Source organism: Piliocolobus tephrosceles, chromosome 7 (assembly GCF_002776525.5).
Source record: "Piliocolobus tephrosceles isolate RC106 chromosome 7, ASM277652v3, whole genome shotgun sequence".
NCBI classification, from domain to species: Eukaryota; Metazoa; Chordata; class Mammalia; order Primates; family Cercopithecidae; genus Piliocolobus; species Piliocolobus tephrosceles.
The window spans coordinates 136,888,748-136,913,776 of NC_045440.1; the positions used below are offsets into that span (position 1 = coordinate 136,888,748).

General features: G+C 40.9%; 1 pseudogene; it reads left to right on the forward strand.

The window, feature by feature from the left end:
• The first annotated feature begins 16,302 nt into the window (after positions 1 to 16,302).
• On the forward strand, positions 16,303 to 16,704 carry LOC111549704 (annotated as a pseudogene).
• The last annotated feature ends 8,325 nt before the right edge of the window (positions 16,705 to 25,029 follow it).

Consider the following 25,029-nt stretch of genomic DNA (forward strand, 5'->3'; position numbering starts at 1 on the left):
TTATAGGATTTACTTTGCTCTCGAGAGAATAAGAAATGAAACAGAATTCTCAAATATTAAGGCATGCCAGGTTTTCTGGGACTCTATCCAGCTACATGGCTTTTCCTCATGCACATTTTTAAATCAGTGGCCATTATAGGAATTACTAGAACTCCCCAGGCTTGTTTTCCTTGGTACCAAATTTTAAAACTGCAACTATAAGGTTAAAATAAAATGCCAGCATGTGAAATCTCCTAATTTATCTCCCTCGCTTTATTTTCCTTTTTTTTACCTCCTCTCTGATTGCTTTAAATCTGCTCTCTTTTTCACTGTTATTAAGATAATCTACTGTTATTAATTTCAAAAACACTAAAAGGTTTTTCTTAGGGCCCTTCAGCCAAGACTTTTAAAAAAGAGAGAGTGCTTTCAAATTACAACAGCTCCATGATAACCAACAACCTAACCTTGCACGCTTCAGAGTCATCCCTTTTGGAAATGTAAATTTAGGCTTACTGTGCTATGATCACTTAGTGTGATGAAACAGTTCATTAAAAGATTGATAGTCTAAAAGAGAAAGAACAAGATAGCATGTTTATAAAAGCTATGTTCTCAGATCAAACAGGTCCAAGTCTTGAGACAGAGCAATAATATAAGGTTTCTCTATGCAGCATAAAAATTTTGCTTAGTCTGCCACACATACAGCAACAAAAGCCAAGGAAAAAACCCCGAAACTATAAACATCTTTTTCTAAAATGTTCCCTGCCCACATCAACTAATCAAGCAAACCAGACCTGTAAACAAAAAGATAAGTTTGTTGCTAAAATTGAAGGCCACCTGGATATTGTTCCCTTGTATAATTTAGCCAGTCATAACTAAAATACAAACATTTAAATATTTAACCCCTGAACTCATTTAAGCTAAAAAAAAAAAAAAAAGATAAAAAGAGGTTTTTAAAAATCAAACTGCAATAAAAACCTCTTTGCTTGAAGCTTTGATACACAGCCTTCATGAGATTACCTACTGAGTAAAGTAAAATGTAGCAGAAAAACAGGTTCCATTTGATCAGAAATATCATTTGGATCCAACTGTCCTTATATAAATCAGTGAATTTATATTGCTATGTTTTACTGCTTGAGAATCTGCTTTCATGTATGTATTTGTGTTGTCTGTCTTTCATTTTGTTTGTATATTTTTCTACCAAAATATATTCAAAAACCTTAATTAATTAATTAATTAACTGACTTAAAAGGAAACCTTGAGTACTTAAGTATTTCTTAAAAAATATACTAACTCGGTTTTAAGTTCATAAAACTTAGATAAATTTTTGGTAAATAAAATAATTTAAAAATTGTTGGTAAAATAAAAATAGAAATGTCTTCAGTATTGTCAACATATGTTTTTCCCTGGGTTTAGTTATCAGATCATTTTATATTTGTCTTTGCTAGATGTTTTAACGTGATAGGCAAGGTTTGACACTAAGGTCATAAAACTATAAACCCAGCCTAAAAACAGAATGATCTTTGTTTATGTAACTCTTTGGTAAGTAAAACTAATTTAATATTATTGATTTAATGAAAACAGCTATAGTTTTGAAGTTATCCACAAAATACTCAAATATTTAACTTTAAGGTCCTTACTTGGGTGATAAACACCTGATAGTCACAGGCTATAAAAATGGTTAACAAAATAATAGTGTATGATAATGACTAGCCTTGTCTAATATCTCAGTTTTCTTAAATAATCTAAGTATAGTTGTGAAAAATAAATAAATTAGGTAAACATAAATGGCACAAATGTTTATAAACTCTTCATAGTTTCAAAAAATCTTTTTGGTAACTTTAAATCTTAAAATTATATTAGATTAAGAAATAAATACTCATTAAGCGTCTGGGTCATTTTCAAATAAGATCAAATACTAAAACATACATTGCTAAACATAAATTTATTTGTTCCTGGCTTTTCAAATTTTATAAAAAGACTATATTTATGTCTATTAATACTCCTTGAAAATTATGGTATGGAGAAATATGTTTCTAATGTTATAAAATGATTCTCATCTATAAAATATTGATGTGTGACAGAAAGTTCAACTTTCTTACTTCCTATGTTTCACTAAAATGTAAGGTTACTAAGAGTTAAAATTCTATTAATTTATATATATTACTATATACAAAGTATACCAAAAAAGCAAAAAAAAATCTTTTAAATGAGAAAAATAATAAGGAAGACATAAAACATGTTCTTTATTGAAAAAAACCTTTTTTTCTAATTCATAGGTTGTTTAAAGATTATTTCAAAATATGAATTTAAAAAGAAAATCAAACCAAGACATAAGGAAGCTAATAAGTAACACAGAGAGAGAGATAAAAACAACAACAACAACAAAAGAAAACCACTGTTACAGATACAAAAATGTATTTTTGGTAAGAAAAATTAAAAAGAAAAAAATAATTTTCTTTTTTTTTTTTTTTTTTTTTTTTTTTTTTTTTTTTTTTTTTTTTTTTGAGACGGAGTCTTGCTCTGTCGCCCGGGCTGGAGTGCAGTGGCCGGATCTCAGCTCACTGCAAGCTCCGCCTCCCGGGTTTACGCCATTCTCCTGCCTCAGCCTCCCCAGTAGCTGGGACTACAGGCGCCTGCCACCTCGCCCGGCTAGTTTTTTGTATTTTTTAGTAGAGACGGGGTTTCACAGTGTTAGCCAGGATGGTCTCGATCTCCTGACCTCGTGATCCGCCCGTCTCAGCCTCCCAAAGTGCTGGGATTACAGGCTTGAGCCACCGCGCCCGGCCTAAAAAATAATTTTCAAAATAATTAAAAAATTTGTTCTATGGTAAAATGAGTGGCTATTTATAAAAGAAAAGTAGAACAAAACTAAAGACTTAAGCCTGTTGTCGAAGATCCGCACAGGTCATGAAGATTCCTAAAGGATAAATTTAGTTTTAATAAATTTAGTTTTAAAAATGTGTGTGTAATCTGCATGTTCTCACTTATAAGTGGGAGTTGAACAATGAGAACACATGGACACAGGGAGGGGAACATCACACACTGGGGCCTGTTGGTGGATGAGGGTAAGGGGAGGGAGAGCATTAGTACAAATGCCTAATGTATCTGGGGCTTAAAACCTAGACGACAAGGTAGTAGGTGCAGCAGACCACCACAACACATGTGTACCTGTGTAACAAACCTGCGCCTTCTGCACATGTATCCCAGAACTTAAAGTAAAATAAAAATAAATAAATAAATAAACTTGTGTTTAATCAAGTTGAGTAAAAGTAAAAGAAAATTATTTTTAAGTCTTTCTAAAGATTGAGACATACACACACACACTGATACAAGTTTTCTGTTATAACTACAAAGAGTTCTTACAATATTGATCTTCTCTAGTAATATTTACAAGAAGTTACAAGTTTTGACTTTTAATTCTGAAAATTTTCAGCCATCATCTGAACCACAGCTTTTATTTGTTTTATAGTCTCCATTTAATGTCCCTGGTTTCAGGCTAACAATACTGTCTTCTTCACTTAAAAACGCAATTTCATTTCTAGAGGTAGAGTTTTTTTCTTAAAAGGTTTCAATTCAATTTTGCTGTAGCTCACAACACAGAACTTACAGGTCATACATTACTGCCTTTTGTTCTTCCTTTTTGTCTTCTTAAACAGATACACCTCTTTGCTTGGCTGGGGCGATAACACTGTCTTTCAACTTTTTTTGTCTGCCCCAGTAACTTTTTCCTCTGGTCCCAATTCTGTTGGTGTGGCCCAGTGTGAAAATGCTTGTCTGAAAGGCCTAAAAAAGCAATATTTTCCTCCAGTATAACTTGATTCTGTACTCTTGACTTTTCTTGGTATGTTTTGATTGTTCCATTTAGCAGGAAATTTTACACACTTTTATTTTTTTTAAGAGCCATGTACTCCTCTGCTTAAGGTAGTAGTTTTCTTGTTTACTTCTTCTAAGATATGGTGTAAACTTTAACCACATACTTTTCTTGTGCCTGATTAAAGTTAAGTACCTTTTCACCAGGTTTGACTTCCAGATTATCTAAACAGGCTTTCTATAATGCAAAACAATCACACTGTACGTTTTTTCTTTACCTTTTGGTAACTGGCCTATAAAATAAAGAATTTGTAATTTCTTGTGCTTCATGTTGCTTTTATTAGTTTTTCTGATTACTTTAAAAAACTGAGCTTTATAAGGGTTATGTTTTCTGTCAGGCCTCTGAGCCCAAGCCAAGCCATCGCATCCCCTGTGACTTGCACGCATATGCCCAGATGGCCTGAAGTAACTGAAGAATCACAAAAGTAGTGAAAATGCCCTGCCCCGCCTTAACTGATGACATTCCACCACAAAAGAAGTGAAAATGGCCAGTGCTTGCCTTAATCGATGACGTTACCTTGTGAAATTCCTTTTCCTGGCTCATCCTGGCTCAAAAAGCTCCCCCACTGAGCACCTTGTGACCCCCACTCCTGCCCACCAGAGAACAACCCCCTTTTGACTGTAATTTTCCTTTACCTACCCAAATCCTATAAAATGGCCCCACCCTTATCTCCCTTTGCTGACTCCCTTTTCAGACTCAGCCCGCCTGTACCCAGGTGAAATAAACAGCCATGTTGCTCACACAAAGCCTGTTTGGTGGTCTCTTCACACAGACGCGCATGACAGTTTCTTTTTAATATCCATGTAACTTTCTGTATTGCTTTTGAAGTCTTTGATTGTCACTCTGGTTAAATAAATGACTACTATTTCTGTGACCTGTTAACTTGTTTGATCAAATGTTTTGAAACTTTCAACTTCTCTGACAGGGTTTTCCAGGACCAAGTTCTAAATTAAGTCATTTTGACCTAAAATCAACTTTGAGATTTTCCAGGTGGGGCCCTGGAGAATCTGAAAGGATATATCTCTCATTTTGTAGAGATTTTAATAATTAGGTTTATTTTGTAAATTGTATGGGAAGAAACATTGCCAAATGATAAGTGATGCTAGATTTTCTTGTAATTGCATATATGGGTATGTTATTGATATAAAACGTTCTAAAATTATAGAAAACTCTTAAAAATATTCTTTCGGACTTGATTCTGGTTATTATGCTGTATGCCACAAAATAACCAAATTTCCTTGTCAATTTCTGGTTCTGATAAACTTTCATCAGGTTTTTAACCATGGTTATTCTAAGTTTTTGTTATCTACAGTTATTATTTAAAATACTTCTCTAAAGGCATCTACAATCAGATTCATGAAAAAAAAGCTCTAACGAGTACATTTAAATACAGGCTTCTAGAAACTTCAAGATCAATGGACTAAATACAAATTTTTTCAATTCTGACTTTTAAAAAACCTGATAAATTCATGAAACTGCTAACCAAGCTCAAGTACAATGAAATAAATTATATAAAACTAACTGAACTAATGAAAAAAGTATGGTTTTTATAGACTCTGTTGACCAGGCTGGACTGCAGTGGTGTGATCTCACTGCAACCTCTGCCTCCCAGGTTCAAGCGATTCTCTCCTTCCTCAGTCTCCTGAGTAGCTGGGATTAAAGGCACCCACCACCACGCCTGGCTAATTTTTGTATTTTTAGTAGAGATGGGATTTCACCATGTTGGGCAGGCTGGTCTGGAACTCCTGGCCTCAAGTGATCTGCCTGCCTCGGCCTCCCAAAGTGCTGGGATTACAGGAGTGAGCCACCACACCCGACCACAATGCTGATTCTTTATTTAAATATTTTGCCTTCCAAATTTAACAAAACTTTCTGTCTTAAACTACCTATAATTTACAGCAGACTGGACACATTGGTCACACCTGTAATCCCAGCACTTTAGGAGGCCAAGGTGGGCCAGTTGCTTGAGACCAGGAGTTTGTTGGAGACCAGCCCGGGAAACATGCGGAAGCCCCAACTCTATGGAAAATACAAAAATTAGTCGAGCATGCTGACAACTGCCTGTAGTACTAGCTACTCTGGAACTGATACAAGAGGATCCCTTGAGCCTGGGGGTTCGAGGCTTCAGTGAGCCTGGGCAACAGAGAGAGACTCTATCTCAAAATAAACAAACAAACAAATAAATAAAAGAGTATGCAGCAATTTAGTAAAGTATACCTTTGTAAACAAAAGTGAGAACATTTACTTTTTCTCTGCACACTTGATTCTTCCAAAATTTGAAAACTATTCATAAGTCTTCTCATTTTTTTATGAAAATATAATTGTTTACTTAAGTTCGGTAAGATTCAGCTCTTTTTATAACAGGATACAGTTGAAAATACTGGTTAAATTACCAACATTTGACTAACATATCGTATTTAAATTGTTTAGAGGTACTGCAGGTGGAAATCTGCCTTGGTTTGGCTTCCTAGGGACAAAAGGGTTTGTTTGGCTTTTATTTTTGTTTGTTTTTTTTTTTTTGAGACAGAGTCTCGCTCTGCTGCCCAGGCTGGAGTGCAGTGGCGAGATCTTTGCTCACTGCAACCTCCGCCTCCCAGGTTCAAGTGATTCTCCTGCCTCAGCCTCCTGAGTAACTAGGACTACAGGTGTGTGCCGTCACGCCCAGCTAATTTTTGTGTTTTTTTAGTAGAGAAGGGGTTTCATCATGTTGGCCAGCCTGATCTCAAATTCCTGACTTCAGGTGATCCGACCTCCTCAGGCTCCCAAACTGCTGGGATTACCAGTGTGACCCACCGCGCCCAGCCCTCAAAAGGTTGTAATCTGAGAATAATATGTGGTCAAATCACTATTCTCACAGACAAGATTTGCTAAAACTAAGCTTATCTAAAAAACAAATGTCTTACTCTGATTGATAAAAATCAGGATGTCTATAGAGAAAACAAGTTTGCCTCCAAAGAAAAAACTAAGCCAGGGGTGGTGGCTCACGCCTGTAATCCCAGCACTTTGGGAGGCTGAGGCGGGCAGATCATCTGAGGTCAGAAATTTGAGACTGGCCTGACTAACATGGAGGAACCCTGTCTCTACTAAAAATACGAAATTAGCCAGGCGTAGTGGTGTATGCCTGTAGTCCCAGCTACTCGGGAGGCTGAGGCAGGAGAATCTCTCGAACTCTGGAGGTGGAGGTTGCGGTGAGCCAAGATCATGCCATTGCACTCCAGCCTGGGCAACAAGAGTGGAACTTCATTTCAAAAAAAAAAAAAAAAAGAGAAAAAACTACAATACACCCTGTTGGTAGATTGCAGCCCTGTACGTGGTTTCCACATTCTCGTTATTTACCTGTAGAGTGGACTTAGATCCTGAATTTTCATGATTGCCTCCAATATTCGGCCACAGTTCTCCAACTAAGAACAAAAATTGCTCTATTCTTAAAGTCCTAAATGCTAAAGCTAGTTAACTTAGTATAAATTTCAAGGGACAAGTCTCATGCCTAGTATATGAGCCGCACAAGAAGCTCATCAAACCTGATGTCATAACCAGACACAAGCAGTTGATGACTTCATGCTGTGGATGACTTTTCCAATGCTCTCATAATATATCAACTTTTTAATAACCTGCCTTCTTTTTTCCCATAACCGTACATGATGAACATCTTTGCATTTTAAAAAATCTGACCACACTTTTTCAAAACTTTCTTATTTCAAAATACAACATGCATAAAACTGAAGTATACATTATAACAGAATAAATATAAAATGAACACTCAAGGATACAGCAGCTACCTGGGATAAGATGGAGAACACGGCCACTCCACAGGGACTCCCTCCAGGACCACCACCACCACCCATAAGGTCACATGATCTTTTCTAAGAACACATAATATTTGCTCCTTCACATGGATGAAGCACAGTTCATTTAATGTAATGTGTCAAATTGTTGGGCATTTTGAGTGTTTCTGGTTTCTGCTGGAGTGAAAATTTCGCAGGTACTTCTGCGTACTTACTTGTGTCTCTCAGCGATTTCTTTGGGTAAAGTCATAGAAGGGAAATATCTGGTTCAAAGGGTGTGCATATTTTTAAGGCTTTTGATACATTGTTGCAAATTGCCTTTTTATAGGCAGTAAGAGGGTTGGGTCTCACCAGCCCTTCAGCCTGGTGGATGTTTACTCATCTGGTAGGTGAAAGTATCTCATTGTCTCAATGCATTTGCGTGTCCTTTCTGTTGATGAAATGACATCATTTATGTCATGTAATTATACTTGTCCTCCAAGAATTACCAGTGAGAGATCCTATGATTAAAACATATGATCTCAAGAGCTTGCCCTATCTCTATGTCCACCCATAAGTAATAAATATCCCACCCTACCCTTTCTCTTCCCCACTCCACGGCTGGAGCCATTTATCAGCTCCCAGACTTGAAGCCAAACCTGACCTCATTGCAAAGTCCTTGGTTGTGCTAATAAGCAGCTACTGGGAACTGGGCTAAGTCACTCCCCTCTCTGAGCCTCATGGTCCTCAGCCGACAGGGCCTTAGCAAATGAGAGAAACATGGAAGTGGAACAGAATTACGAACTCTAACTTTAATAAACTAATACATGTTGAACATCCATTATGTGCCAGGTACTGTGCTAGATACCTCATGTCTCACGTGTCTGTGTGAAGAGACCCCCAAACAGGCTTTGTGTGAGCAAACAAGGCTGTTTATTTCACCTGGGTGCAGGCGGGCTGAGTCCGAAAAGAGAGTCAGCAAAGGGTGGTGGGATTATCATTAGTTCTTATAGGTTTGGGGATAGGCAGTGGCGTTAAGAGCAATGTTTTGCGGGCAGGGAGTGGATATCATAAAGCACATTCTCAAGGGTGGGGAGAATTACAAAGAACCTTCTTAAAGGTGGAGGAGATTATAAAGAACCTTCTTAAAGGTTGGGAAGATTACAAAGTACACTTACCAGTTAGGGTGGGGCAGAAACAAATCACAAGGGTGGATTGTCATCGGTTAAGGCTATTTTCACTTCTTTTGTGGATCTTCAGTTGCCTCAGCCCATCTGGATGTATACGTGCAGGTCACAGGGGATATGATGGCTTAGCTTGGGCTCAGAGGCCTGACACTTTGCATGCTTCATTTCTGAAGTTTGCAACAACCCTGTGAAGCAAGTATTATAATATCTATTTTACACATGAGGAAACTGAGGCTCAGAGAGGTGAAGTGACTTGCCCATGGTCCCACCGCTGGGAAGACTAACAGGCCTGGCTGATTCCCAAGAATCTGCTCTTTCTGGGAGGACGCAGCGCCATCAACATTTCTGGACAGGCATATGGAATGACTATCATTAAATGGTGTCTAGAGCATGTCTTATCAGAAATGTTCTTGGAGAATCCCTTTTTTCCCCCTATGGTAGTCCCATTGCTGTTTGTCCCATGCACCCCTCCAGAATGTGGTGGGGACTGTGACTTGCTGGAAGACCTCCCCAGGACTCAGAGCCCACTTTAGTTAAGCTCTGCAAGAATGATAGGAGGCTTATCCCTCCTTTGGCTCCGTTCTTTGTCTCGACCTCCTGTTACCACCACCTTCCCCACCTTCTCTTGGCTTCTCTGAGTCTCACCTGTCCAGGAAGCCCTCCATGATGAAAACTCAGAGTTAACCTGAAGGACTTTCAGAAGAAAAGAACAAGAAGAGAGGGCTTGCCATGACTAAATGTCAACCCTACACGGGGACTTTACCTACATCATTTCATGCAATTAGCACCCCAACTCTAGGAATTATTATATCCCCATTTTGCGAATGGGTAAGCTGAGCTTCCGGCAGGTAAAGTTCTGAACCAAGAGTTCATGGCTAATGAGAAGAACTAATACTTATTCAGCATATAAGTACCAGGGATGGTTATAAACCACTTGCATGTAATAATCGTATTCTACACATCTCCAAAAGGTAGGGTACTGTTTTTATCATCCCCACTGTGTAAATGGAAATACCAAGGCAGAAAAAAAAAGTAATTTGCCAAAGATGCCCCAGCTACTAAGTAGAGCTGGGATTAAAATCCAGGCAGTCGGCCAAGTTTGTCCCTAACCACCATATCTGGATGACCCCAAATCTCCATGGTTTCTTTTTCCTAAGCAGCCAAGTGCCTTCTAAATACAAAGGTTGGTGGGGAAATGCTTGAAGTCAACATTCGTCCTGTGTAGTTTGAGGAACCTGACACCCAAAGAGAGTGCTCCTGGCTCTAGGTCCCAGGTCTTGTGACTGCAGATCCAGTCTTACCACAATCCAGCCCACACCGCCTCTACTCAGAGGGAGAAAGGGTGTTGCTGCTGATCTCACCTTCTCCCTGCCCCCTCGGTGGTGGTGGGCCAGGACTCTCTCTGACAGAGTGAGCGTGTGTTTAATTATTATGTGAGTAACCGTGGGAGGCTTCCTGGCTGCTTATTAATAGAAGCTGGAGAAGGTGTGCGTGTTTAGCAGCAGGCCAGCAGTTTGGGATGCCAGGCTGGCTTGGTCTCTTGGTTTGCAGAGTCACCTGAATGATTTGACTCATCTCCTTGTCTTGTTTTTCTAAGACCACCAGAGTGAGCACAAAAGAACCAGCAAGTAGGCACAGGTCAGGAGCAAAACTGCTAGTTTATTTTAGTAACCTAAGGTGTGGAGAAGAAGTCTGTCAGCCTCCGGCAAAGAAGGCCGGCAGAGTTCCCCTCCCCCAAGCTCTCGGACGGAGTTCCGACATCCGGACAGGACTGGGAAGCTGGGAAGTCCGCGTGGCTCAATGGCGGAGAGCGGCTTTTCTAGGAGTGGGAGGGCAATAGGTGGGGCATGGGCGTGTCAGGGGCGTTCCGCAGGTGCCACCAGGTAAATCTTGGTCTCTTCGGATTGACGTCACCTGGCGCATGCCCAGTTGGTCTGCACCCTCCCTGGGCGCCAGCTGCATTTTCGCACGCGTGGGAAGAGTTGGGAGGGGGGGGATGAAGAACCCGGAAGTGCACCATCTTGCCTCCGTTTGTCCAAACACTCCTGACTGAGGGCTTGGCTTCTTACTTCTGAGACACCCCATTCCCAAGGCAAATTGCTGCCTTGCCTCTCTCCTTACACTCATTTACATCATCTATTTCCAGGCTGCCTGCAGGAACTGAAGCGTCTAGGCAAAGAGACCTGGATATTTATTCCTTGCAGATCTCAGCTACGTTGTCTAACTTCTTGGGACCTCAGTTTCCTCATCTTTGAAACGGGCATGCCGACATCCAACTGGTCATGAGGACTTATGGAGATGATTGCACCTCAGGCACTCAGGAAGCTGCCACCATTGTGACTAGTATCATTCGGAGTCTGCCACGCTGGAACCTGCTGGCCACAGACCCTAACAAAACTGTTCCTTTGCTGCAAATGTCTTGTCCAGGTCTTTCCCCCTTTTCTCCACATGGGGAGTGATGGTCCTATGAGGAAGAATAATGTGTTGCAGTATTAGAGCGTGGGGTTCTTTTTATTTTTTTCAGCAGGGCTCTTGGGAAGAAACCTGGCCATTTGAGCCCTCTTGACCTGGAGGTTAGGGTGACCGGGCCCAAAGCAAGACACAGTTTGACTTTTGTTTTGATAGAACTTAAGGCATGAAAAGATTTGATCAAGAATCCCAGAAGGGAAGGAGAGAAACTTAAAGCCGGAGAAGAAAGAACACGTTGCCTGAACTGGGGGCGGAGTCTGGGGTTCTGTTACGGCAGCAGGGACCCTTGCTCCTGCCCTGGGGAGGTAGAGGGACTGCTGTGTCCTCAACCCACCCTGTCGGGAGAGACTGGTGCCCAGGCAGCAACCTCTGCTCCGAAGAAACCCTGAGTTCCCCAATGCCTGCCCGCTCTGTGAAAGAACACGTGAAACTTTGCCTGACATTGGTGCAGGGGAGCTGGGTGCCCACTCACGACAGAGACCGAATTTCCCACTGAGCCAGCGGAATGAGGGCTGCAAGTCCCCACGGACTTAAAAAAAAAAGTAAGAAAAATGGATATTTCTTGCACACCTGAACTTGTGGCCTCAGATCTCTGCCCAGCCCCCACCCCCACCGTGTTGGGACCTCTGCACCACTGCAGGGGCCAGAGCAGCAGTGCATGAAGCTGCCATGTAGAAAACAGGTCTTGAGAAGAAATGTCCATGATAATACAGTGGCTACAGTTCTGCGAAGGGGCAACCCCTATGGCTAGACCTGCGCCGTCTAATACAACAGCCGGCAGCCACACAGGTGTGTGTTTAAATTCATTCAAAGGAAATGAAATTAAAAATTAGCCACACTTCAGGTGCTCAATAACCCCTGTGACCAGTGGCTGCTGAGACTGGCCAGCACACACTTCTATCATTGCAGAATGTTCTCTTGGTCTACTGGTTTATTTGTCTAGACAATTCTATCTAGAGTAAGTAACACGGAACAATTCCCCAAAAAGCACTGGGAGAAAACTTTCTTTACTCCTCTGCACAACAGGTGAAGACTACCTCTGTTTTCAGGGACAGTTTTAATGATTTCTAGCAGTCAATGTGGAGGAGGAGGCCTGCAATTACGCATGGGGGTGGATACAATTTGTGTGGAGGAAGGACGTGTGTGCAAATAACTTCTACCTGGCAAGCACAGGAAGTTTGTGGACACTTTGTTCCTCGAAACACATCTGTACGGCCCTCCTTTGGAGACCTTCCAGGCTGGCCTCTCTGGCCAAGTCTCCACTGCCCACGTGTCCCAGCCCCTCACGATGATGACTCTGAAAAAAGGTATTTTGGAAAAGCAGTGTCTTGTGTGAGCCCCATTTTCTGTTTGCAGGCCTGTCTCTCCTCTGTGGGGGTTAGCTCTTCGAGAAACATCTCCAGTGTATCCCCAGCATCCAGAGCCTGGCTACACACAGTAGAGGTTTAATAACTGTTGATGAGATGAATGGGCACGTTGGCAGATGGGAGGCTGAGTTGGGGTGGCTGTCTTTGACCTCCAACAAAACTGGGTGTAAACTTCATCTTCTCCAGAATGTCTCTGTGGACTCCAACCTCCAACTCTGGGCACAATGGTATTCCTAGATTCCGTGAGTGCTTTCCGAGATTCCCAGAACGGGTTGTGGTATAATAGGTGGAAGAGCTGAAGGATCCATAACCAGAAAACGGGGAAGGTTGGGAAGGGGAGGGCCCAGATAGGAACTCAGTAGACAAGGCGGAAGAAGAAAGCCTCATGGGGGACACTGGGGGTGGACAGGCCCTTCTGTCCAGGGGTTTCCCCAGCAGCAGGGGGAAGTAAGTACCGGGTGACACCTCTGTGTGTTGCTCAGAATCTTTTAAAATTTGTGCAGGGAGAATACAATGGAATATTTCACATGCGTCTTATATCCAAGCAACAGAAATTCCATTGCAGATAGGTGCTGGAGAAGCCTTTTATAAAGTTCCCCAGGGCAGGGCAGGAGGAGAAGCCAGGCCGAGGAGTCAATCTCAAGCCTGGAGGGTAGGCCCGGCTTTGGGTGACCCGCCAGGCAACTGGGTGACCCCCTATCCGAGGGCCTTGCTCAACCCCCATCGGCTCTGCTGGCGGCATTTGGGGGCTTCTCTGCAGGATGCCAGTGCAGAGCGCTGTTCTACCAGGCGGCCCATCCCTACAGGTGTCTCCGTAGCTTCTCTGACAGCTTTGCCACCTTGCACCCGCTTGCCCGCGTGCTCAGTCACGTCCTCCTCGTCGGCCGCGTTCCCCAGGCAGCTGCGTCAGCCTCCCAAGATGCAGGTAAGCCTCTGGCCTGGGGCCAGGTGTCTCTGGCCTGGCTCACCTGCTGGGTAGGTGACTGTAAGCATCGCTGCCTCTCCCCTAAAGGAAATCCCCTATTTTCACCCTTAGCACTCACGTACCATACTGACTACAGACAGTTTTATCTCTGCCTTTAAGCATTTACAATTGAGATATCCACCGGTATTGATTGAAACGCCTGTTTCCAGTAAACATTCAAGGCTGCATTCATTCATTCATGGTGCATTGAGTTAGCTCAGACCTGGTTTGTCAGGGAGTGTTCCCTACTAGGAGCACAGCGTCCCATTCCACTGAATGCTAGAGGGAGGAGCATAGACAGGAACCTCGGCCTTTGAGGTCTGGAGAGGAGGTGGGCGGGTACTCACCATCGTAATTGTAGCTTATTCTTTTTTTTTTTTTTTTTTTTTTGGAGTCGGGCTCTCTCGCCCACGCCGGGGTGCGGTGGCCGGATGTCAGCTCACTGCAAGCTCCGCCTCCCGGGTTTACGCCATTCTCCTGCCTCAGCCTCCCAAGTAGCTGAGACTACAGGCGCCCGCCAACTCGTCCGGCTAGTTTTTTGAATTTTTTTTTTTTTAGTAGAGACGGGGTTTCGCCGTGTTAGCTCGTGTTAGCTAGGTTGGTCTCGATCTCCTGACCTCGCGATCCACCCATCTCCGCCTCCCAAAGTGCTGGGATTACAGGCTTAAGCCACCGCGCCCGGCCAATTGTAGCTTATTCTTACTGACAGCAAATCCTGTGCCAGGCCCTGTTCTAAGGACTCTCCATATTGAAAGCCTCAGAACCTCCGTATGAGGGAGATGTTACTATGCTACCAGTTTTGTAAATGAGGAAAGTGAACACAGACAGTTTAAGTGAAAAAAGTGTCACATCACAGAGCTTGTAGCAGTTTGCTAGGGCTGCCAAAATAAACAACTGCAGGCTGTGGGGTTCCAACGACAGAAATTGATTCCCTCACAGGTCTGGGGCCCGGAAGTCTGAGATCAAGATGTTGGCAGAGTTGGTTTCTTCTGAGGCCTCTCTGGGTTGTAGATGGTTGTCTCCTTTGTGTGTCTTCAGATAGTCTTCCCTCTGTACCTATGGCCATGTTTTCTCCTCTCCCAAGGACACCAGTCACATTGGATTAGGCCACCCTAGTAATCTTATTTTAACTTGAGGACCTCTGTAAAGACCTATCTTCCAATACAGTCACATCCTAAGGTGCTAAGGGTTAGGATATCATCCTACGAATTTGTGGGACACAATTTAGCCCATACTATAAGCTAGTAGGTGACAGAGTCAGGATTTAAATTCAGGCTGACGGGCTCCCAAATCCATGTGCTGCCTCTCAGAGAGGCTTCCCACCCTGGGTAAAAAGTCTGCAGTGATCCTCTACCCTAGGGTTGGAGAAAGTTTTCCAGAGTCAGGGTACTGTGGGGAATGAGTGGGAGACTGTGGGTACCCTCCAGCCTCCCCTGACAGCTTCCAAGCCCTGGGCACCCCATACGCCCTGGATGTCCTGAAGCTCCAAATGCATTCTCCTTACATGGCCAGGGAATTTCCTTCTTCCTTAGAAGAGACAGGGAGACATAAACAAAAGACCCCCTTCTCTGCCAGGCACCTTTCTGGGCACTGCCCCACGGGACCCACCCAATTTAAATAATAACCCAGCAAGTTAGTGATTGTTATCCCCAGGGAGTAAATGGAAGCCAGGTTCTTTATCATCCTACCTTTCTCCTAAATCTCAGAGACACCTCATCAGGGAATATTCCAGCTAGAAGGTCCTTATCAGTTACAGGATCCAACAATCCTGTATATAAAAAAACCAACGCTCAGAGGAGGATGTGGTATGTTGGAGTCACAAAGTGCATCCAAGTCAGAGGCATGACTCTAACTGTATGGCTATGAACTGTGAGACCACGGCAGCAGAGACTGTGTCTGTCTTAGTTACCCTGGGTCCCCAGGATGAAGAATCAGATGAGCACAGAGAAAACCCTTTCTACGTATTTAAGAATTAATAAATTATTCAACAATGAATACATTAATTCCCAGCCCAAGCCCTCGTTTTGGTCTCAAATAAAGAAATAATGGGTTGTATTCAATCTTCTCTTCATCTTTCATAATAGAACACCAAATTTTAACAGATAACCGGCCCAAATAAATATTTCCCGGTTTCTCTTGTATGTGACTGTGTTTTGGCCAATGCAATCTAATTAGAAGTGGCTGAAACCTAGAAAATACGCTTCAAGAAAAAGCATACACAAGTTAATTTGTTTCTTCCTTTATACTGGCAAGAGTGAAATGCAATGGCTGGAGCTCCAGCAGTTACTGTGGACCACGAGGTGACCTTAGGCATGAAACCAATGCAGCACAGAACAACGGAGAGAAGGAACCTGATTAATCGACACTCTGGGGCTCCACTCCAGCCCAGACAGCTCCTCGGGATGCCTTGGACACAACAGAGAAGTAAACGCCTATGTTGCTTAAACGGCTGTTATTTGGGTTTTTTTCTATTACTCATAATTAGACGTAATCTAACTACTGCAAGTCTGTAATGAGGGAGCCCATTAGAGGCAACATAGATTAGTCAAGAGCTCAGAATGCACTTGCTAAGGGCATGACCTTATACAAGCTACTTCACTCTCTGGAGTCTCAGTTTCCTCATCCGTACAATGGGTTTAATAATAGCATTTATCCTCTTCCTCAGTGCTGCCTACGAGGTGGCAGCCATCTCCTCAGCATCATGGCCGCCCTTAGACCCCTTGTGAAGCCCAAGATCGTCAAAAAGAGAACCAAGAAGTTCATCCATCACCAGTCAGACTGATACGTCAAAATTAAGTGTAACTGACAGGAACCCAGAGGTATTGACAACAGAGTTCACAGAAAGTTCAAACGCCAGATCTTGATGCCCAACCTTGGGAGCAACCAAAAAACAAAGCACATACTGCCCAGTGGCTTCTGGAAGTTCCTGATCCACAACGTCAAGAAGCTGGAAGTGCTGCTGATTTGCAGCAAATCTCCCTGTGCTGACATCGCTCACAATGTTTCCTCTAAGAACCACAAAGCCATCATGGAAAGAGCCGCCCAGCTAGCCATCACAGCCACCAACCCTAATGTCAGGCAACGCAGCCAAGAAAATGAGTAGACAGCTCATGTGTACATTTTGTGTTTAAATAAGACTGTAAAAACTGCCAAAAAAAAAATAGCATTTATCCCATGAGATTGGCATAATCCATGGTGTGGATAAACGGTGATACCTCATATAAAGTACAAGCGCATAGCTCACTGTGAGGCCCAGGCAGTGGCGTGCTCAGCAGAGATCTTGTCTTTAGCACCCAGACCCCAGCATGGGGGTGTGGGATCAGTTTTTGTCAGATGAGGATGATGATGATGAGGAGGAGGAGGATGAGGATGCTTTACTTACTGTCACAAGTGACCGTGAGCCAGCTTGGTCTTGACTGAGGGGCAGCCCAGGACTCCTGGCTGAACCTTCATCAGTGGAACAGAGGGGTGCCAGGAAGAATAAGGCACAGTGGGGGACTTCCTGGACAATCCAGCCTTTACCAGCTTGGAGGAGTTTTTGGAAAGGTGGGTGGTTCCATAGGGATGTGGGCTGACCATTCCACAGTGCTGCAGAAATCAGAACAAAACAAAACGAGCTATAATAGTGAAACCATGTGCCCTGTGCATCCAAATTAAACAGCTCTACCACTCTGTGGCCCCAAATATGTTCCAACACTTCAAGTTAAGGAACAAACAGAAATCAGATCCAGACAAGTTTCGTTTGGGAGGATTTGTTCTGCCTCATAACTGTTGTTTAAACAGGCAGGAAATTTACTCAGTCAGCTTACTAGCTCTGAGACCTTGGGAAGAAGCCATTTAAACTCTCTAAGCCTTAATTTTACCACTGTACAATGGGGGTAGTAACATCTACCTCAAAAGATGACTGAAAAGAAGAGATTAAATAGATTGTCTAGCAAACAGTCAGTACTTAATAAATATCTTCAGTCCCTTCCCTTTCCCACAGGGCCACCACAGCAGAGCCTAGAGAACTAGTGCCGAGTGAACTGGATACACAGAGTTTATTTCAAGTGTGTAAATGTAGGCTGGGTGCAGTGGCTCATATCTATAATCCCAGCACTTTGAGAAGCCAAGGTGGGAGGATAACTTGAGGCCAGGAGTTTGAGACCAGCCTGTGAGACCCCGTCTCCACAAAAAATACAAAAAAATGAGCTGGATGTGGTGGTGCATGCCTGTAGTCCCAGCTACTCAGGAGGCTCAGGAGGGAGGATCGCTTGAACCTGTGAGTTTGAGGCTGCAGTAAGCTGTGACTGTGCCACTGCCCTCCAGCCTAGGTGACACAGCAAGATCTTGTCTCCAAAATAAAGAAACAAAATAAAAAGTGCGAATGCAGAAGAACATGTGTTGGTCCTACAGAACCTCCTGATGAAAGGTGAGCCAGGCAGGGGTCGAGTTCATGCCAGATGCCAGTCCCTCAAGGTACAGCAGGACCTTGCGGGAAATCTCTGCCCGTGACCTGGTCCACATCACATCAACGAGAAATGTTTTGATGTTAATTAAATAATGTGAAAGTGGTAATCTATTTTAATGTTCTTTAAATATTAAAAGTGCTTTCTATTGTCATTTTTGATAGAATCTGAGAAATCAGAGGAAGCAAGATTGTGATGGGGCTTTAGATATCTATCTAGAATTACTAAGCGGATTTCACCTCTTCTGCACGGCAGTCAATGGACAATGGCTGTCTGGAACATGGCATTGAGAAGAATTCTCCATGTCATAGGGTAGACTAGCTATGTCTAGGGTAACTAGCAATCTCTACCCTAGACGTAGTGTAGAAATGTGACATGTACACATGGTCAGGGTATTTGCCGTTCCTGACCTAGTCCCTTTGCCCCATCTGGCTAAACCTAGACTATGTGAACATAACCAATTATCTAGTGAGGCTAGATAATAGCTAGGTAGTTGCTCAGAGATCTCTCCCTGGTGAAAGTCTCCACTAGGCAGAGCTGGAAGTGAAAGATAGGTTAACACATGGATCCCGTGTGGTTACCCTGAACTGAGCACAAAATACCAAGCACTTTACATGCATTATTTCTAATCCTCCCAAGAATTCTGTAAGTTGGTCACAAGTGTACCCATTCCGTAGATTAGGAAACTGAGTTCTCATGAGCTTAAGCGACTTGCCCAGAGTTACCCTTAACTGTTGAGCATCAGAGCTAGAAGCTGCTCCCCTATCTAACACAGAAACCCACACTGTCTTTCCTTGGGCTACACTGTGCTTTCAGGAAGGAAAGGGAGCGGACAGTCTGACTAGGTGATGGCTGACGGAAGCTTTCTTGTTCCTCTGCCGTTGCTGGGTTGTCTGGACAACCTCCTAGGGCCTCTATTTGGCTTTGACTGTGGGACACAACCTTGGCTTTCGCCAGACAGCTGGGTGCGTCCTCCAGTTGGGAAAGGTTGGTAAAGCCTGCGTTTTGCCCCAGACAGGTCAACTCAGGCCAGAAGCACGTTCTTCATGGACTCACCTTGAGAAAGCCCCTTCTCTGCATGCAGAGGCAGGGCCGGATGCTGACTCAGGGCTGCCTGGATGGTCTGAGGTTGCTCATTCTTGCACAACTGGGACTGTTACGACCTGCGGTCTGTCGGCCAGCCCCTTACCTGTGAGCAGAGACTCTGAGGGGCCTATCCAGGCTCCTCCTTGGAACACCGGAGCCATTCCTCACCTCTGCCTTGTACCCCTCCATCTCCACGTGACTTTGTGCTAACTTTGCAAAGATTTCAATGCTTATCAAGTATCTTTGAATAGGAAATACATTTCAATAGCTTACAAAATAAGCAGTTTCGAAAGGCACACAGGAAAAGTTCTTATCTCCATTTTTGCCCGCCATTCATTGAGTTCCCCACCCCCACCATAATAACCACCTTTATTACCTTCCTGAGATTCCTACAGAAAACAAACATGTATAAAGGTATATGCTTATCACCACGTACTTCCATCACACAAAGTAGCACACCATAAACACCTCTGGCATCCTATTTCAAGTACCAATATATCCCGTATCTCTTATAACATATAAAAATATTTTTATTCTTTTTGGCATCTGCATATATGCCATTTAATGGATATAGTAAGATTATTTAATTAGTCTCCTCTTGATGGACGTTATGTATGTTTCCAATGTTTTACTACAAGCAATACTGCAATAATTTGTCACTTAGTAACTGAGCAAGCTTATCAGTTAGATAAATTCCCAGAAATGAGAGTGATGGCTCAAAGGGTGTATATGCTTTTATGGCTTTGCTAGTATTCCAAAATTGCCCTCCATAGAGTTTGTACCAATTTACACTCTCACCAGCAATTTACCAGTTTCCACCTAACCTCACAAACACAATGTATGGTCAATATTTAGTTTTTTTTACCAACCTGATAGATGAAAAATGGTATCTCAGTATTGTTTTAATTTGATTATCTCTTATGTTGTGTCTTTCTGTATTTTAAAAACTGTGTATGTTTTTTACTGTGAACTTTCTATTCATATCTTTGGCCCATTTTTCTTTTTGTTACTACTCTTTTTAGTATTTCTGAGAGCTCTTTACATATTATGAAGATTAAAAGCTTGATCTGTAATATGACTTGCAAATATTTTGCCTAGCTTGATTTTGTCTTTTGATTTTGCTAACGGTTTTATTATGCTAGGTAGAAATTTTAAAAAATTATATATGGTATAATTTATCAATCAATTCTTTTATGAATATTGGATTCTGAACTGGAATTAAATAAGCCTTCTTACTCCATATTTTCATGTAATATTTTTATAGTTTGAAATTTTATATTTAACTATTTTATCTATTTGGAATTTATTCTAGTGTATGAAGTGAGCTATGTTTAGACTGATATTCAGTTGACCTACTATTCTTTATTGAATATCTTTGCTGACTTAAGATACCACTTTTATCTTATTTTATACTACATTACAGAATGTATCTTATTGTATTAATCAACTTTCTCTCCTGTTACATTGGACTATTTATGTAACAGTGCAATACTAATTTAATTAATGGTTAATCAAATTCATTAATTATTGAGCTCCATGACATATTTTAATATCTGATATGACTGGACCCCTAGTCATTGTTCGTTTTGTTCAGATTTGTCCTTGTTTTCAATATAAACTTTAGAATCATCTAGTTTACTTTTTTTGTTTGTTTGTTTGTTTTTCTGAGATAGTCTTGCTCTGTCACCCAGGCTGGAGCACAATGGTGCTATCTCGGCTCACTGCAACCTCCACATCCTAGGTTCAAGCAATTCTCCTGCCTCAGCCTCCCCAGTAGCTGGGATTACAGGCACCCACAACCACGTCCAACTAATTATTTTTGTATTTTTAGTAGAGATGGGGTTTTACCATGTTGGTCAGGCTGGTCTCAAACTCCTGACCTTAGGTGATCCCTCAGCCTCAGCCTCCCAAAGGCGTGAGCCACCGCACCTGGCCTATCTAGTCTACTTCTAAAACCAAAACTAAAACTTGATATTTTTGTTAGGATTACACTAAATTTATAAACCAACCTGGAGAGATTTGGCATTGTTACACAATTGAATTTCCCTCACCAAGAACAGATTACATCATTTCCTTTGTTCAAGTGTACCTTTGTGTTTTATATAATTATAATAAATTATGTGAACAGATTTTATAATATGGAACACATTCTTGAATTCTTGCATAAATTCTACCGGGTCATAATGTTTAATTCTCTTAGTGTCATGCTAAATTTTATTTGTTAGTATATTATTTAAAATTTTTGCTTTAACATCTATTTGGGAGACATTTTTGTGTGTGATATCTTTCTCAATATTTGGTGCTGATGTGTTTTTCACTTCATGAAAGAATTACAGAATTTCCCTTTTCTCTGTGTACTAGAATAATATAAATCATGTTGGAAGTGTTTACCTTCTAAGGATTTGGCAGACGTCCTCTGTGAAAACATCTTTTTCCTTTTGCTGGGAGGTGGGGAAGAAGAGATGGTTAACTTTCTGGCAACTTTTTATATTTATTCTCTGGTAATTACAAAGTTTGAATTTTTGTTATTTTCTGGGGTCAAATTTCATAAATTTTTTTTCTGGAAAGATTTTTATTTCACCTGGGTTCCAAACATTTTTTCAAATTTATTTGTATTATGAAAAAATTTAGACATATATAAGGTTAGGAAAGAATAGTATACTGAGCTCCAGCTACCCAGGACCCAGCAACTATCAGTTCACAGTCACTCCTATTGCATGTGGAATCCCATGCTACTTCCCCCCACCCTCCTCCTGAGTCTGGAGTATTTTGAAGCAATGCTGGGATATTGTATTCTTTTGCTTGCAGAACTTTCAGGCTGTGTCACTAAAACATAAGTATTATTTTTTAAATAGGAAGTCATTCAGTTATTTGTTGAAATCAGGGTCCAAATAAGCTCTAGGCAAGTACACCTGCTGGATATGTGTCTTAAATCTCTTCATGTATAGGTTTTTCTATAAATCTCACCTCCTCCTCTCCCAGATATCTTTCCTCAGAATTTATTTGTTGAATAAACGAAGTCATCTTCCTGGTAGACTTTTTTTTTTTTTTTTTGAGATGAAGTCTCACTCTGTCACCTAGGCTGGAGTGCAGTGGCATGATCTCGGCTCACTGCAGCCTTCACCTCCCAGGTTCAAGCGATTCTTCTGCCTCAGCCTCAGCCTTTTGAGTAGCTGGGGCTACAAGCGCATGCCACCACACCTAGCTAATTTTTGTATTTTTTAATAGAAATGGGGGTTTCACCATGTGTGCCAGGCTGGTCTTGAACTCCTGACCTCAAGTGGTTCATGTGCCTCAGCCTCCCAAAGTGCTGGGATTATAGGCGTCAGCCACCAAACCTGGCCTTCCTGGTAGACTTTCTATAATCTGAAATGTGCTGATTTTCTCTCTAGGTATCATTTAGCATGTTCTTATTTCCCCTGCATTCGTCCATCTGGAGGCTAGATCAAATTCAGGTTCTTTTTTTGGCTAAGAGTACGTTATAAGTAGTAGTGTGTCAAATTTATTTGAAAGTTGAGCAATGTGGTCTCATGATTCTTTTACTTTTCTCTCTTTTCATGATTATTTCCTACTTACCATTTCTTATTTATTGAATCTTTTTTCCTTTTTTTCTTAAGCAGGTCGGATTATAGTTCATCTATTTTCTCTTATTGTTTTTCAAATCAATACATGTCAGTTTCACTTATTAGTTTGCTTTCTGTTTTTATCCTTAAAGTTACTTCTCTCTAGTCATATATCTCAATGTTCTTTTTCTAACTTTTGTGTCTAATGCATACTTTATTTTATTTAATTTTACATAATTATTTAAGTCTATGAATTTTTCTATGAGCACTTTTTATCTCTATCCATATGTTCGGCTGCATTATTCCTTAGACATTCTGCAGTTTGGGTTTGTATTTCCTTTTTGACCAAACAGTTATTTAGAAGATAACACTTTTCAGAGTTTCCAAGTAAAAGAGCTTATAGTTTTATTATTAATTTCTAGTCTTATTGAATTATAGTCAGAAAATGGTTTGTATTGTTTTGAAATTTTGGAATTTATTAAGGTTTTCTTTTTGGCCTAGTATGTTCAGTTGAAGATGTTTTAAAAACATTTAAAAAGGGAGGATGAGGCAGGAGAATTACTTGAACCTGGGAGGCAAAGGTTGCAGTCAAAGTGAGCTGAGATCATGCCACTGCACTCTAGCCTGGGCAACAAGAGCAAAACTCTGTCTCAAAAAAAAAAAAAAAAAACCTAAAAAGTAAAAAAAGGAATATATTCTATTTTCAGGGTATGGCATTTGAAATATATGCCAAATATAGCTTATACATTATCTTTTTAACTCTCTATTTGAATTTTTGGATCTATCAGGGACTTAAACTAAAATGAATTAAATTTTCCTAATAACCAGTGTGTTTTTGTTTCTTCCTCCTTTTAGCTCCTATAATTTGTACTTTATGGCTATTACTACTATTATATTTAGTTATCAATATTTATAACTTTAATTTTTATCATGAGTTATACCCTTTAGTATTGTAAGTTTCCAATTTTGTCTTATTTAATGCTTTTTTTTGCAAGAATTCCACTTTGTCTGATATTAAGATTGTGACCACTGCTTTCTCTTGGTTGCTTTTGCCTGCAAATGTTGCATATCTTTGCGTTTTCCATTTGTATGAACAACTTTATTTGATATGTCTAAATGTGATACATTATAAGTTGAGTTTTTCTCTGTAGTTCAATCTGGGAACTTTTTTCTTTAATAGGCAAGCTAAACTCATTTACGGTGACTAATTATGACAAATAACATTTAGTCTTTTTTTGTCATATGATTTTGTGTATTGTTTTCTATTTTAAGAGTTTAAAAATTTAACAGGTGATCTCTGTGTGTGTGTGAGTGATTCTTAACATTTGGAAAGTTAATATTTTTATTATAATACCTGTCTGCATAATTATATCTTGGTTTATTTCTTTAGTTTCTTTTAGTTCACTCCCATAAGTAATAATAAAATTCACACTCCCTGATCAGCTTTCAGTTAAGACTATTATTTTTCTTAGCAGTATCTTTTAATTATTAACTATGCTTAGAACTTCACTATTTGATGTGTCAAATGTAAACAATTCTTACACTTCCAGCTATTGCAGATGAAGATATCAGCAAAATTACAATACTTCCCATCCCATTTTTTGTTGACTGTATTTGTATTCAGCTCTGTCACCCAAACTCCATCTTTGTTTTAGCCTCAATTTATCAGTTAAATGTATTTAAATACATCCATGCTCACAATCAATCTTTTGTCAAAGTTCTCCATGACATTGTGGTGAGCTGAAATTGGGTTCATCTTTCAGTACTTCTTTCCCTCAAAAAGGACTCATGAGAACGTTTCCTGAGTTCTTGCATAGTTAAACCTGTTTGTCTTTAAGACCAGCCTTGCTGGGTATAAATCTTTGTCTCACACATTCTTTTCTTGAAGGTATTGTTGTGTTGTGTTGTTCCACTTTACGTTCTGATATTGAATCTTCTGATATTGAGTTGCTGCGGCCTGTAGGAAATCAGCCTGATTTTTAACCCCTTATTATATGTGACTTGAGCTTTTTGCCTGGCTAGCCAAATAATTATTTCTTTACCTTAAGTTCAATAACTTTATAGGCATATATTATCAGTGTTGACTACTTTGGATCAGTTTTCTCTGATACAGAAGATCCTTTGAATATGTAGATTCAAGTCTTCTTTTATTTGAGGAAAATAAGTACGTTAGTCTCAATATTCACAAATTAGGTTTAATAGTTTCTACCACATAGGGCGGTTGTGAGGATTCCTGAGCTAATGCATGGGAACCATATGTTTCAGTGTATAATTTCATCTTCAGAAATAAAATTATTGTAATTATTATTACTATTTTAAAAGTATTAAATG